Source organism: Dicentrarchus labrax, unplaced genomic scaffold, assembly GCF_905237075.1.
Source record: "Dicentrarchus labrax unplaced genomic scaffold, dlabrax2021, whole genome shotgun sequence".
NCBI lineage: Eukaryota > Metazoa > Chordata > Actinopteri > Moronidae > Dicentrarchus > Dicentrarchus labrax.
The window spans coordinates 20072886-20085198 of NW_026136711.1; the positions used below are offsets into that span (position 1 = coordinate 20072886).

At 41.1% G+C, this 12313-nt stretch overlaps 1 protein-coding gene across 3 annotated transcripts in view; it reads right to left on the reverse strand.

Moving 5' to 3' along the window:
- celsr2 (cadherin, EGF LAG seven-pass G-type receptor 2) overlaps nt 1–12313 on the reverse strand; it is a 63642-nt gene that overhangs the window by 46171 nt on the left and 5158 nt on the right. The gene's annotated exons all lie outside the window — the stretch shown is intronic.

Sequence of the window (12313 nt, forward strand, 5' to 3'; positions counted from 1 at the left end):
TCTGTATTAAAACATTACGCACTGATTCTGGTGATTTTGCATCACCAAATACACAAAATAAAGCTGTTTTTATGTCTTCAAGGCTGTGGGTCGACTGTTTTCACCTGACCAAGTGAAAGCACTCTTTGTTAAACTCAAATCATCGAGCATGTAAACAAAATATTCTGCAGGCAAAACAGGCAGATCAACAGAGCCAAAAACTTCTACAAGACATCTCCGATCCATGTAAACAAGCGGACACATTATGATTTACATCGAAGAGTCTCAGACACACACACACACACAAAGGCCATGTTTGAGTGGATGTTGAAGCCTCCACACAGAGAACATAAATTATCAGCCAGGAGGTTGGGGAGGGGAAGTGTACAGCTTTTTATCTCTGAAATATTAATGCCCCCCCAGTTTCAACCGTCAAGAGAATTATGAAAGACAAATATTCCACTGACACAATGTTATATGAACACGGGAGGCTTTAGGATGGAGTGCTTGCTATAAAGACACATGTAATCAAATCAAGATGGATATCTGTTTTAAGCCTACTAAGGTTCTTAGTTTCTGTGGTAATAGACTGCTGAGAGAGAGAGACAGAGACAAAGACAGAAAGAACAAATCGGTGAGACTTGCCTAATTAGACAACAAAGTTGCCATCAAATCTCCCAGTTGAATCCCAGAAAATGTCAACAAAGTCATGGTGGATAAAGATCAGAAGGACTGTGTGACCAAATAACTGAGGACAGAGACATCACCCACAACAGCGCGACAGTAACCCCGACCTGCTCCCTCAGAGCTTCGCCTGTGCTGGTGAGTTATTTATGCTCTTCTCTCTCTGTTTAAAGATTATATTAGGATTTTTTTTTTGTCTGTGTATAGAGAAGAAAATAATTAAAGACAAGCTGGAAGAGAGGACAACAAGCTACAAGTCCTATCTGAAAACAAATATGGACACATAATCCACAAAAGGACACAGATATGAAAGGGTCACCTTCAGAGGACTGAATGCCGGTGGGCTGAACCTGCACCTCCTCTACATACAGTCTATAGAGAATTTAATACAGCATCAGTGAAGGTTTCTGCTGAAGGCCTCACAGAGAGACAGAGAAAACTAATGGAGCATTCAAGTGGTCCTCATCAACTAAAACCAGAAATCTGCATTCAGTGACTAAAAATGCATTCGAAAAAACATCAGTAAGTTCAATCTATGACACCCAGTTCATGAGCTGTGATGTAAACAAGCAACGTACCAGGATACAGATAAATATACAGTACGCATATAACTTACACTTCTCCATCATGGTGTCTGTAAACGACTATAAACGGTGATGTATTGCTGAACTAAATATCCAAAAAGAACAAACAGTGGAGTTTAAGCCTGGCTTCCATTATTTACAGCTTGCTGTTCTGTTTGACCATTTATGTATGATGGCCGTTATGTATTTATGATTTGAAACTGCTGCGGTAAGGACTCAGCCTTGATTTGTGGTATGTGCTCTACTCGGTGAGCTAGCATGGCATCCAATTTATCATCGACTATTAACAACCTGAGTGCAAACACGTGATAAACACTGTGGTCACATGATGTGTTCTGACTCTACACAATGACCAGAATCACAAAAATGCTCCATTTAACTGAAAGTGCACATTGGACTGTGGGATACCAACACATCCGATGTACATTCAGGCAGAAGAAGGCTGCTTTTTCTCGAGTGCGGCTGCAAACTTGTTGTATAACATTACACAACTTGAATAAACCTGCAGAAAAGCAAAATCTAACTTTTAAAATTACATCACACTGAAATCTGTGATAAAAATGTGAGACACTAGCTCCGCTTGCACTTGTGAAAAACAACTTTTGAAAAAATATTTGACACAAAATGTTTTTTTTAAATTTATAATCTGTGAACGGTTGCCATAAGAAAAGCTGCAAAACTTTTAGCGGAGGGTTAAAAGATAGACCAGATATTGGTAATATATCAACACTGTAGCTGTTATTTACTCATTGTGTTGCTCAGAGGTACCTCAGCAGCTGAAACCTCTGCCTCATAACGTGCTGGTTAAACACTGAGCCAATGAAAACGTCTTCCAGTTTTTGTGGGGAGGGGGAACACATTAGAGACACTATAAAAATACCATTTATCATCATGACAGTGGAGAGCTGATAAATAATCACACTTGAGCAGCTCTCTCAAGCAGCCATTCATCACATCATGTCTAATGGTACCACCTTAAGAACGCCACAATCAAACAAAAGCACCTTCATTCTGTGATCCACAGGAGCCAAAACTCCCTCAGAAGCAGCTGTGTGTTTCACTGCAGAAGTGTGTCATGTTGAGGGGAACCTCCGGGTAAGAAGGTAATGAGGTTGAGCAGAGCCTGTCTTAGTTGTTCAGCATCAGTACACTACAGTATGTACAGCACGCACTGAGTACTCACTACATCAAAGAGCGCAAAGCAGGGATCCCATTTCCAAGATCAATAGGGGAAATCATAAATTAAAAATCACTTTGGAGGGATAAGGGTCTATGGATGTCTTTGCAGTTCACAGCCTTTACAGCTCGAACCAGCGAGCCGCTCTGCAAACTTACATGGTTTTAACGAGTTTTTGATTTGCAAATGAGCATGCAGCGTTACTTTCTGTTTGGTTGTTTGTTTCCAGATGGAACTGTGAGATCCCGGCTCGTATTCATCAAACCTACTTAGAAATGCTCTAAAGAGACGACCTAATGGAAAGAAAATATTCCCTGAAAGTGAAGAATAACTTATAGTGAAGTGCAAGAGCAACCTTTAAGAGCGGCTCTCAAGTGATCAATCAGCTAAAGTACATTAAAACCCTTGTTAAGACCGATTGCTGCAGATTGTATTAAAAATCTTACTCCTGAGTCATAACTCAAAACTGAACACACAAACAGCAATACATATTTTTTTACTTCTCAAGGACATAATTTTCCAATGACAATAGCTGTCCAGAGTTGTGCTTACAAATCATTAAAAAATACTTATAACTTAACTTTTCTTCAGTATTGTTGGTACATTCATGGGTACATTGTAAACAGGAACTACTGATAGCTCATTTGGCATACTTTTAATGGTAAAATTGTATGTGTCTGACTTTAAAAGTGTGTCAATTGTGGGGAAATAAAAGGAAAATGGCTTAAATGGAAAAGGAAACTAAATTGGAGCAGAGTGAAAATTCAGCTGCTAGTAGAGCAGAGATAATCAGTACCGCATACAATAATAATGTACTGTATGTATCAGGGAACGCAAAAACAAAAAGAGGTCTAACATCTGATGATGTTGATGCTGAAAACCTACAGAAACAGTAGGATAAAACTACCTTATTCTGAAATAAAGTATTCATACTGCTTCAGGTAATGTTTTATTCATCAAGACAAATGATATTGTCTAAAGTCACTCCAGAACACGTCTCCGATGGTGTCCATCTCCGTTTCTGAACTGCAAACTTAAGAAACCTCCAGAACACTTTAAACGCAGTTTAAGAAGCAGGAAACATCTTTTATTCATGTGTTTGTGAGTGGGAGTAAAAACTGTTTTTTTACTTTTATCTTTTACTTCCCTTTACTTTACGTCCCTTACATAGAAGTTTGATAAATGCAGGCACTGGCTCTGAAACTGGAGTAACAGCTGTCTCTGCCAGGCCTCTGCAGTAGGTAAAAACACCGTTAACGAGCTAATACACTGTGAACCTACTGTCAGAAGTGTCATGTTTGCATATTGCTGACAAACACCAAAACCAGAGTCCACACAAGGTCACAGAGAGACAACACATCTATACCACACACCAACCAAACAAACCACAGAGCCACAACCCTAGAGTCAAGTCCCTGTGGGGCCAACAACAGGACACAGTTTAATCTAATTAGAATTAAATACTCTGCCCTTGGAACAGCCTTGAATCACATACATTAATTACTGGACCTCTGCTGCTGTATGTGTGTGTGACCCTGACTGATTTATTACATTTCACCTGTTCCTTCTGAAGCTTTTGCCCTCCACAGTCAGAGTTCATCAGCTCAATTGTGTCGTCACCTCGACATGTTTACGGCCGGCTTGCGACTAAACCTTACAGGTGCTGGGACCCGTCAATATGGGCTCCACTGAACTGTAAATCTGGAGCCACATCTGTTCCGACACACAGTGTAAATTAAAACCAAAGAAATGTGCAGCTTGTGTGTTTAATACAGACTGTTTTCATTGAGGAAAATGTCAACCAAAGCTTTTTACATTTCAGTAATTTCATGTGAGTGGACCTCAGGTGGACATACAGGAACAGAAAGCACCCAGCAGGACAGCAGACTTAATCCTCACCTTCATACCAGTCAGCAAACCGAGGTTCAATTAACACCCCGGTAAAGGAGAAAGAAAAAAGAATGAGTCCTGGACACTAACGAGTGCTGATGTGGGTTAAAGGGAGGGAGCAGAAGTTTATTATGATGTCGGAGCTCTGTGGCTCAGTGCTCTGGCAGTGTTTAAAATAGTCTTATATCTGTTAGATCAAGCTTATCAGATGTCTCCTTCATTAAAACTAAGTGCACTCTTTTTTGGTGTCGATTTAATTTAAAAGCTGGAATCTCGAGTCCCGGCGATCAAAGGGGACGCAGTAAAATGTGGTTGTGGAGCGGCCTGCTTAAATTAACCAGAGCTGAAAGGTGAAACACTCAACTGCTGCTTCAATGGAGCCTGGTGACTGGTTGGGGGGTTGGGGGCTATGCATTGCAAAGGGAGAGACAGGTTTTTCATCTCATTACCCCAAAACCCCTACCCCCCACATCTTCTCCCCTCTTCCTGACCCCCCACTAGACAAGCAACGGCCGAAGCTGACACCCCACCACCACTACCACCACTTAACGACTCCTGCCAGGCCTTCTTCTACCTACAGCGGCTCACATCACCATTGAACCATCAGAGCTTCTCTTTCATATTCCTACAGTAGCCCAGAATAGACAAACCAATCACTGTTGTAGTTTCTCCTATATTTTACATTAATAATATTACATTATACACACACTGTAAAAATGGGATTTTCATATATAAACACTATAAACAAGACGTTTGGACATATATTTAGCATATAACAAGAGGTAAATCACAACTATTAACAGGGATGTATTATTTAACTTGAAAAATTTATGTTTTCATTTCACTGTGCCTTTAAAATAAACTATTATTAATTTAAACACTAATATGATTGCTGAGTACTAAATTGCCTAGCTTTAGAAGAAACGGGAGAAATGAGTAGCCTGGAGGATAAAAACACGCCACGAGGGTCGAGACACATTAAAGCTTTGCTAATCAACGAAAGCATTCTCAAACAACCACCACATGGGGAATTTTCAGCTCACAATGACAGCTGACTGGAGTGGATTTGGGGTTGATTTGGGATAAAAAGCGTCTCAACTCCACCAGCTTGAGAAACATATTGTTGATTCTATGTTTGAGAAAAAAGCTGAACCACAAAATGAAACACATCTGAACACAAACAGCTCATGTACAACAGAAAGCCTACATGCAAATTGCTCTCTCAAAAGGAGAGGACGGACAGCATGCTCAAACTCCTACGCAGCAGATTTGCTGTTATCAGAGCTATGTTAAGGCTGTTACATCAGGCAACACAAATTACACTGAACATCATAATGTGCAATTATCAATTCCACTGTGTGCAAGTATGTATGTTTGTGTGTGTTCATTTGTTTCAGAAAAATATACAGGTTAGATAAATATTCATACGTCTCTGACCTTGTTTTTGAAATAATGATTAAAAAGCTCCAGAAGTACTGTAACCCGCTGTTTTTATCTTCTTCTGCCGAGCAATTAAGCTTAAGTAGTAAGGAAAAAAGAACAAAGATCAGCTGTAATGATAAACACAGCACACCAGCTAATTCCTACAGTGCCTGTGAAGTCAATAATGAAAACTGCTTGTGTAGCTCAATGTCATCCAGAGGAGTCAGAGCAAACCCACAATCCCTCTCCTGATTTCTCCATTCAGGAGGAAAGCTGACGATGCTGGAGGGAGGCCATTCGTACTGATTTGCGGACCCTGCCACAGCATCCCCTGATGACACTTTTCTGCTGTATCTGAAAACCAAAAGAAGGAGGACATTCCACGGATTCTTGCTCTATAGTGAAGCGGCTTTAGAGCCACAGAAAAGGAACTCTTCCAATCAGAACATTTGCATATCAAAAGGAAACTTGCTGTCAGCGCAGTAGTAAAGAGACATTAGTATGCAGAGACGTGACCAAGCATGAGGCCGTTATTCAAACATACCAATAGTCATTTGATAGATATTGGATACTTAACATCAAGCAGCACAAAAACGACTTTGGTCATTTATTAAGAAGCTTTACAACAGCAGCATCCAGCCAGATTCCAGGTTTGATACCATTGCTAAAAAATATAACAGGGTATTATATTAACTTATCCTGACAGTTGGATGTCTGAACACTGTCACAACAAAATTATTTTTGGAAAGACAAAGTGGAAAACAGTCTATTCAGATCAACAAATGAGGTGAAAGTGGAAAAAATGAAAAAAGAATCCACCTGCATGTAAGTGAACAGTATAAATAGTCACTCTCATTCATATCCAAACTGTGAAAGCACAATCTTACCACTGTAGCAGCTCATGAGGAAACCATCTGTTTTGTTAACCGGATGCCCTCCTGTCAGTGGTAATATAAATTAGACAGTGATGAAACATCTCAAACTCCTGCACTCTATGGTTCACCACCTCTACCCGTCACAGTTCTCACCCTCACGTCTGAACGGCCTAATGTTGACAGTGAGACGCGGCAGAGTTAAAGCATGTGAAACCAGGTCACTGTGAAATCTCGGGTCTGGTTCGCTACTAAATGAGCGCAATGTAGCGTAAAGCTAACGGCCTGTTAAATAAACATAATCTGTCACGTTCACAGTGAGAGAACAATGTACTTGTAGTGATTTCTGTACTCCAAAATTAGTTTTACTACACAGAAGGAAATACTTTGTCTACTGTACTTGACCAGTGGTTCACAGTGGGGTCGTTTTAGTCAGCCGGGCCCCTGTCATGTGAACTCAAGGACCCCTTCATCAACACCACCCGTCATGTTCCTAATGTGATTAACTGAACTCATTTTAAGCTGGATGTCAATGAACACTGTCAATAATATAAACTATAAAATAAAAATTATTTAAATACAACTGATCCGTCAACATTCAAGTCGGTTTGCTCAAGTTTGTCATCAATCATTCATGCTAGACTTAGAGTGGCTCAAGATGGATGCTTGAACCATAACGTCCATACTTCTAGCTATTTATTCACTACTTTTAGAAAACCATTTGAACCTTTTATTCATTAATTTGAACTATTTCAACCATTAATTCACTATATTTTTTGCCTTTTTACCATTTATACATCACAATTAGCCAACTATCTTAACCAATAACTCATTACGTTTAGCTATTTTAATTTTTTTAATCAAATAATCATAATTTCTGTTTTTTTTTTCTTCAAATTAATCTACTCCACAATTTTTCCACGGACCACCTGGCTTCTGCAGAAGTACCCCTGGTTGGTTGGGGATCACTGCACTAGAGTTTTATCATATGTGCTCAGTCAATGATTCGCTGAATGGAAGATTATAAAAAAAAGTGCTTGCATCAGACAGTACAGTAAATAGGATAATTCACGGATGAATAACAGGCCCGGTGAAGCTGTCGTGAAGACCATAGCACCGGGGCAAACAAGTGGACACAAAGCCAAAGGAGGAGGGGTGGGGGCAGCCCCAGACAGAGCAAACTCCCATTGTCTACTGGGATAGCGAGGACAATGCAGGACAACGCTGAGATATATGCAAGCACCACAAGGTCTCACCCCAGCGATGCACCAGCCCTAATCCCAAACACGATTTCCCCTCCTAACATATAGATGATGTCATCCTGCCCCCCTCACCCGAATCCCTCTCCCCACCTCAGCTCCACTGGACCTTCAATGCAACCAAGCGTAGAGGAGCAAGGCCCACAGGAGGATGTTCTGCTGCTGAGAAACAAGCTGGCAGCAAGAAATCAGATACTCTCTGAGTGCATCCGTGTGTACGAATGAAAGAGACACACGCTATCATATCACCGTGAGCTTTAAACTCTCGCCTCTGAAGTCTGTCCCACGCAAGACTACACTTTATTCTTCAAACACACAGCAGATGGAAAGTTTATATCTGCAGTCAGGTGTCGGCTGACTTGCTGCATGTCCCATAAAAATGCTTACAGAGTGAAAGCGGTCGGCAGGACAGGTCAGTGTGTCCCGGAGCATTACAGGTCCAAAGAAAGCCTTACATGCTTCACTGGAAAGAGGGAGAGGGGGACAGTTGCTCTTTAGAACTTTATGTGCCTCCCCTCCCCCCCATCTTCACTCCACAAAAGGGACCTTACCCCTCGTCCCCACCCACAAGGAATTTCTCAGGCATTGCTGGGTTCACCATGACAACTGGGTGCTTAACAAAGCATTTCTCTTAGACATTCTTCCTTTCACAGGGGAGGGGGGACAACAGTCAAAGGAGGGAGAGACAGAGAGAGAGGAGGGTGGGGGGGTATATGGGGGTAAAGAGGGAGGGTGGAGGAGCTTGAAATGATGGGAGAACAGTGGAGGTTGCAGGGGTGAGAGCTATAGACCCGGGTAGATAGGAGAAAAATGGGGAATGGTGACAGGCCAACAAAAAGAGGGAAAGAGAAACAGGATCAAGGTGATAGGTGATGTTAAAGGGAGAAAAAGAAGAGAAACAGTGCTACAAACATTCCAAGCAAGCCTGCAAGTGTGACTAACGCCATCCAGGGAGGGCGAGGGAGGCACGAAGAATAAAAAGAAGCACATTACAGATGACTCTGGACACGCAAAACACGGGGCGAGCAATTGCAAGCCGACTTGACTTTGAGTCCTATGAATCAACCATAAGGCAAACAGAAATCCATCAACCATAAAGAACACAGCAACTCAAGGTACAGTACGCTTGAGTGAAATAATTATATCACGGTGAGGACAAAAGCAATCAGAAAGGTCCAGCTGTTGGAGGCCACACACACACACACACACACACACACACACACACACACACACACACACACACACACACACACACACACACACACACACACACACACACACACACACACACAAATTTACCAGATTTGTGCAGCGTGATGGGCTAGTGTTACAGGAGACAAACCCCTGAGAAAGTCCCTCCACAGACAGCTTAAAGGTTTAATAGATTATAATGAAATTACGCTGGCTGTGAATGTCTTGGCTCTTACTTATACAGTAGAGTAGGGAGCCTCCTCCATTAAAATTCCAGTCTTGTAGCATAATCTTATGCAAGGATGGAGAAGGGCAGGGGCAAAGGCGGTCTAAAATGCCATAAAAACACATTCAACCATATAGAATACTGCAATCATTCTGTATCTGATTGAAAACAACACAATCTGAATTAATATTTCAGAAACACATTTTTTTTATGCCTATAAGCATATTCATTGTTTGCTCCAGTTTGGGCTGCACGTCAACAGGTTTGGCTCAGATTAGTTTGACAGTGAGGTGATTTAACCTTGGAGCATCCAGAGCCACTTCAGAGTCACTTGAAACTTAAAAGGGCCTCCCCTCCTGACAGTGTCCAGAGAGAGAAAATATCTGCTGTCCACCATGTAATTTGTGCATCTGTACAACCTGCAGTGTGATGTGAGCTGAATCAAACTGCCATCATTAGTTGTGGAGGCGTGTTTGTCTGTTACATCCCTGCATTGGCGTTTGCAAAGTGAGCATGGGGTGGGAGGGGGGTTGTTATTGGCTTGGACTCCGAATTTGATTAAAACAAGGACAAAGTGTCCTGAAGACGTAGTTGTAATAATGTATACAGTGTATATTTGCCACGCAGGAGGTTCAAATGTAAGCACGTCACTCCCACAGAGTCACTACATCGTGATAGAAATCAACATTAACATAACAGTGACAAAACTACAAAACCAACAAATTGGCATCATATTCAAATGACCATGCATAACAACATGTTCAAAAATGAGGGATAATGATGGATTAGCTATACTTTCTATAGGGAATTAACAGGGTTTTCACAGAGAAAGAAAAGCAGGGGGAAAAAAATCTTTGCCATCAAATGCAAACACCTATTTATGCAGGCTCACGCTTGCCTGGGGACAGTAGATCAGCCCCTGAGTATGTCAACACTGGTCTGACAGATCCCAGGATACAGATGCAGCAAATTTAATCCCACAGACGACAACCAGCCTCCCACTCCCCAGTGTGACCACAACTCTCTTCGTGATACAGAAGTGACACATGACATGAATATTATCTTTACACACATCAGTTTTATCTTCAACGCGGCAGAAACTCAAGTTAGTGTTCAACAGACCCTTAAAGTCTGAGATGAGTTTCAGTACAACACAGTTAATTAATTCACACACCTCTCATCGTTCTCCTTCCTTCCATTTAGTCCAGAGAACGCCTGCACACCACTGCTGTAAATCTGTCTCCTTAACTGCCTACCATAATTAAATGCTTATAATCACTCATTTATGCCAGTGCACACGGCCAATACGCAACAGGGCAGCAGGATAATCGGGTTATGTAGTTGTCAGATGTGTTTTTAAGTGCCTGCTTATGGTTCTGAATGATTATAGTGGCAATCTCAATAGCAATGTGCTATTAGTTAACTTGTTTGGAGGAAAGGATTTATTTATTCTATTAAAAAAGTGATTTTCATATTCATCAACACACTTTGTTGCAAAGATCAATCGACAGTGGTTCTTTTGAACAAATCATAAAGAAATCAATAAATCTTTGTGTTGGCGAATGGGGAGGGGGGTGCTCGTTTGGATATTATTTAAGTATTTATGACCAATTCCACACATATTTTTTTCACATATAGGCTCTGACTGTTTCAGACCGTAATTAATAGTGTTTTTTCTTGTATTTACTGTGTGTGTATTTGTAGCCGTGGGTGGCAAACTGCTGCACAGAATTGCCTTTAGAGGGATGAATAAAACCGTATTAAAATGAAATGACTAAAAACATTTGAGTCAATTTAACTCAGTACTCTGTACTGCTTTAAATATGGTTCCCCTACACCACTTAAATCACTTTTATTTACACCTCTGGTAGCATGATGGTTAGCCATTATCTTTATGGCGTATTTGATGTAAGTAAAGAGGAGGAGGCTCCTGTTTCCTTCGCGTTAACTACGAGACACTTTAGTATGAAGTACACACTGAAAAGACAATCTCACACGATATTACATATATAAAACATATACATCACATTTAAGTGACATTTACTTCAGTTAATATAGACACTATATCACCAACAGCCTATCAATATTCTGACATTCCCTCCTTTAAAATAAGAATTAACTATTAAAAACACTTTAGATTAAGATACACATGAATAAACTGTATCAGGTACAAATAGTTATATGTTGAAGATGTATGTATTTCAGTGAAAACCGATTACGTGTCACTTATTGAGGCAAAGTGATTACAAAGACACTATACTGCAAAGTTAATAATTTTACATCCTATTTTTAAACATTTTAAGCCCAACCGAGGTCCAATTTTATCTGAAAAGTAATTAATAATGTACATCAGTTGGGGCATGGATTATATTCCTGAATTCAACTTTAAAAAGATCATCATAATCTGTGGATTACTTAAAGGTTACCTTTCCAAAGCTACTGCATAGGAAACACTTTAAACTCAAAGCAAAGTGTAGCTACATTAGAACCGTTACATCAATTTCAGAGTGAAGAGCAGTGCTCAGAAACGATGTTAATCACAGACCAACAACATACAAAAGAGCCCCTCAAAAATCGTCCATCATATGGGGCCTCTTAAACGGCAGCATAAAGAGAAAGATAATGGGAAGACTTGGGAGGTCCCTGGAGGGAGAAGCCTTTGAAAATTGGGGTCAGCAGCATCTATTGGAGGAGCTCATCTTCCTACCCCATCTCCTCCTCCAACTGTCTAATGACTTTCCTGCTCAGATACAGTACAACAGTATTTTCCAACATGTTCCCAGTTTACACAACCCCAACTTAACCCTTCCCCCCCTCCTGTCCTCCTGCCTCCCTCCATCTCCCGCTGTCTCATGCAGGGGTGCTGACACATAAACCCCAGCAGGTGCGGGACGCGCTGGGGAGACACAGCCTCTAATTGGTCCTTGGTGGAGTCACAGCTGTTGCCCCCAACCACAGCCTGGTAGGAGCTGTAGCGCCTGCCCCTGAATCGACAGCTCACTATTGTTCTCCAGAGAGGCAAAGCTCAG